This window comes from Hydractinia symbiolongicarpus, chromosome 5 (genome assembly GCF_029227915.1).
Source record: "Hydractinia symbiolongicarpus strain clone_291-10 chromosome 5, HSymV2.1, whole genome shotgun sequence".
NCBI classification, from domain to species: domain Eukaryota; kingdom Metazoa; phylum Cnidaria; class Hydrozoa; order Anthoathecata; family Hydractiniidae; genus Hydractinia; species Hydractinia symbiolongicarpus.
The window spans coordinates 33806646-33811258 of record NC_079879.1 but is presented as its reverse complement, the minus strand read 5'-3'; the positions used below and the strand labels follow the sequence as shown (position 1 = coordinate 33811258).

The following is a 4613-nucleotide window of genomic DNA, read 5'->3' as shown; positions in this document are numbered from 1 at the left end:
TCAATCTTGACAGTCCCACCAGTGAATCAGAACTAGAGATAAGACTGTCACTGTATAACATATGCACATTGTACCAGGAATTCCATGAAAAAAACAACACGAATGAACCTATATTTGTTAATTTGCGCATGCAATTTTTTATTTTTTATTATTCACTTATGGAGTGGTTTAAAAGTGTTAATATATTAACGAAACACATTGCTTTGTCGTTAGAAGTAACCTATAGCAAATATATACTGCAGGAATACATGACAAAGGGAGGGCTATGTCATACCATGTTGTATTCACTGCGATCATCTACTATTTTGTTTGCTATGTCCATCCGCCCCTCCACATGGCCGCAGACTATATTTTTACGGCAAGTGATATTTTCTCCGTAACGATTGTGTTTTTTACTAAAAGACATTTTTTTTAAACTTCAGTTCCATTTCGATCTTTTGCTCCATACAATTCTTTTTTTGTACGCAGCGTGTCCATAGATGTTTTAAAAAAGATGATATTTCCAATTACTTTTAATTTTTTTTTAAATTTTTTAGAATTTGTGCATATAATGTTTACAAAATCAAGATTTTTAATTTTAAAAATGTTACCACAAGATTTTTAGTTGTGTAAATTCTCAGTGATCTGCTGTTATAAGACCAAAAAGTAACTTTTTGAGGAAAATTATGATTATTGGTATAATTTTCATATAAAAATTGATTCTTCCAGGATACAATTTCTGGCAACAATAAATTTTTAACTGTTAAACGTCATAATACGTAATAAAGCCATGCTATTAATAGTATACATTAACTCTGGAAATTTGCTATTAAAAAGTTTAAATTGATATGTTTTTTTCGGTTATCTGTTGAATAATAATTTTATAAAAAAATTAAAATATTTTTTTGAGAAAAACGTTAGTTTTTTAAATCTGATGTGGTGAAAAGTAGGCCAGAGTTGATTTTTTATATAAACAGAATACTTTTTTTAAATATATTTTCTATCAACATAAAAGGTAGCTAATTCCATACTGAATACATGTTCCAAAAGAGCTAGTGCATTTGCATTTATTGTTGAAAAAAGAGGCAGTGTATGGCATCTTTTCAAAGATATCTGAGTTAAGCATATAATTAACTTTTTGTAGCCTGAGCTAGATTGAATTTTGTTAACGAATTATTTTAATCTTATTTTTTAAAGCAAGAGAATAGTGTTGTGTGCTCACTTAGTAGTAAGAATGCTTTGTCTTAAAAAGTTGTTTTTTACATTTATGATACATTTATCTTTGATGTTAACATGCTTTATTAAATAAAATACCAGTTATGCCAATTGAAATACAATTGCTCAGAAGATATTTTTTGTCTTGTATGAAAGAAATTTGTGAATACTTTAAGGCAAGAAATTCTATTGTTTTTTGCTCACGTGATCAGTATTGAGAAATCTTTAATGTTAGATGTGGTCATGCTGGCTTTATGTTTATTGGTTGATTTTAATTCGGTTTTGCACTGGAAAATTATTAAATAAGAAACTCAATTTTAATATCTCGAAGAAAACTTAGTTAACTAGGCTAGAAATGTCTGAAATCTGGACAATCCTTGTTAAGTTGAGACAGTGTAGAGATATTGCTAACTTGATACCATAATTATTCAAATAAGTAGTCAAATTTTTATTCAGTATATTGACTTTCAGGAGGGTCACATTATATGTACAGGTAATATTGCCAGTTGAAATACCCCTCTCTCTTCAGTGAGCTAATTTCCTACCTTTTTTTATTATTGACTTGTGTTGAAAAATTGAACAAGCAACACCAAATTTCGAAAAATTTTATGACCCATTTCAATTTATTACCACCCCTCATATTAATAATTAATAGCTTTTTCTGCTATGGAACTTATTATGCCAATAATTCAAACAAGCTTCACAGAGTAATTTATTTATTTATCATAAAGATTTACACTTTAGTAATAAGTTACTGCTATAATTGCGTGTTCTGATAAAGAAACCGACAAAGACATACGTATATATAACAAAAAATATACATTGTGACTGAAACAAATAACATAGAAAAACAAAAAATTGAATAACACTTTAGTCTGTAAACTAAACTCATTTCTCCCTTTTTGATATTTTTCAATAAGAGAAGCGTACAAAAAAATTATAGGGCAATAGCGAAAGCAGGGAAGAAAGACAGGTATTTTTTCTAATACCACTCTTGAAAGACTCAAAGATAGGAGTGTTTAAGTAGACGAATCAAGGGTCAAACATACACCGAGAAACAAAATTATAAAAATATCAAAATAATAAAAATTATTTGCAATTAAAATGACTCATGACTCTATTCCTAAAATCTGCGACTGAACCTGTTACCGTATCTCTATGGGCAGTGTATTGAAAATTTTTACATCCGTTATAGAAAAGAAGCCAGATTATTTTGCGAGCTTAAGTTTCACTTTAGGAATAAATAACACTATAGAGTTTTGACAAGTATTTTGACAATGGATTATAACTCTCTAGATCTTTACAAATATTACAACCTAAACATTTCTTTACAAATCCAAAAACATAGTTCAAGTCCAAATCCAGTAAGGTATTTCCAAAATCAAAAATTTCTCTCTAAAGTAAAGTATAATCCAAGTTTAAAATCCAATGCCAATATGTTTATAATGCACAAAGTAGCTACACAATTTTAAATATCTAAATATAAAATGAAGTTACCTTTAACCAAGCATTAATTACTAATTACAGCCTTATAGCTAGCTACAGTACAGTGTCCTAAAAGCATTTTTGGGAGACCTCTAGCTAGCTAGCTAGTTTAAAGGCTTTTAGGATATATTAAGTTGCCTTTATTGTACAAAAAGAAATTAAAAGTACAAATAAGTGCCTAATAAAAGTTTTTTTCAAAATATATATCATAAAATTAGTATCACAAAGATAAAAACAGATATCAAAAATCAAAACTGTCCTGCCGCCAGCAGTTTCACAAGGCAAATGACTGAATAAACGTGAAGTCCAAAGTTCAACTTGCACCACCGAGTTCCGCAAATTCATAATGGCGCATAATCTCCGAAATGGTCTATTCAGAGCTATACGCTATCTTGTGAACTGCCTTGGTCAATTAGTGTTACTAAAAAACCTTTTAGAAATAACTCAACAAATTTTCCTGTTTTGCAAAAAAAATGCTACAGTACTATTTCTTTTTAGGAGTCGAAATACACGCAATATTAGCTAAATCAAATTCTATTTACCCTATTATTAACTAATAGCTATTTTCAACCGGTTATGAGAAAGTCGTAGCGTTCAATGGCTAGAGAGCTTTAAGAACGGGCCTTGTACAGTGCAATATAACTTAACTTCGTAGCAACCATATCGTCGTTATAAATGTAGACAATTAACATTGCCGGTAAAACGTGAAAGATGCAGTCATAACTCAATTTTATATAGCTAGTTACATTATATTAATAACTATGTTTCTCCGAATAGTTTATTTATTTATTTATTCATTTTTTATTCATTCATTTATTTATAATGAATATTTATACAGTATAAAACATCGTCTGCTATTGAAATGTGTCCTATAAATATTAGCAATATTAGTTTTTCTAACAGCTACGAACAAAAAAAGTCCATATACTTTTTTATCATTGTTGTCATGAGGTTTTAGTTTTAAAAATATTAAAAGTTCAAAATCAAATTACACTGCTTCCTATAAACAGCAAAAAAAACATGACACAATTATTTTTCTAAAATATCGTTTTTATTTGTGTATGGATAGTTATCCAAATCTACTGTTTGTTTTAATATCTCTCCTTTGATAAATGTATGTATAGGTGTCCCACATTCCAGCAAACTTACTGTGTTAAGATAAAAAATAAAGTATTCCATGAATTGAGCTGTTAGAACATCTAATTTATTATTTTGTACAAGCGTATTTGCGACTTTTTTCCAAAATCTCCTTTTTAGTGGTGTATGGATGGGCATCAAACATCACTCCTTGTTTAGTGTCTAGCATAAAGTTTTCTACCAGGTTAGCGTGCTGAATATTTTAATTCGCGAGAAGGGTAAATTAAAAAAATGCGTTTTTTAAATGATGCATGTATATCGATAGAATCTCTATTTTTATAAGGTATGGATGGATCTCTCAATTTCTTGGTTGTTTACTAAGGAGAACTAATGTTGTATACACAGGTCTGCTACGACATACTGTATGTTTTTTCCGCCTGAAGGAAGGTTTTGCAAAATTTCCTTTTAATATTGTATGGTGGTATGAATCAGTCTCCCCTGTTCCTGCTTCTTACTGAGTGGGATAAAGTCTTCCTGTGAATTCACATGTTAGGACATCTGATATTATCTAAATCTCCTTTTTAGTAGTGTATGGATGGATATCTAACTTTTTATTCAGCGTGAAAAGCAACTTCCAAAATTCTCATTTTAAATGATGTATGGATGGGTCTCACACTCTCGTGCCTGTTTTCTGAGTGAAATAAAGTCTCGAATTGGCCGACCAAGAGATTTAATACTTCACCTTTCGCGATGTCGTTTTTATCAGATCTCTTTGTTAGGTTGTATTGCAGGATCTTTTGCTCCCTTGCCTGTTTACAGAGTAGAAGAAAGGTTTGTTTATTTGCTTACTAGAACAT

General features: G+C 29.9%; 1 long non-coding RNA gene across 1 annotated transcript; it reads right to left on the bottom strand.

The window, feature by feature from the left end:
- Positions 1-1462: 1462 nt before the first annotated feature.
- On the bottom strand, positions 1463-3614 carry LOC130646195 (uncharacterized). The gene is made up of 2 exons (XR_008982764.1): positions 2692-3614; positions 1463-2589 (listed from the first exon to the last, which is right to left on the bottom strand). It is a non-coding gene; the product is annotated as an uncharacterized LOC130646195 (long non-coding RNA).
- Between the last annotated feature and the right edge of the window lie 999 nt (positions 3615-4613).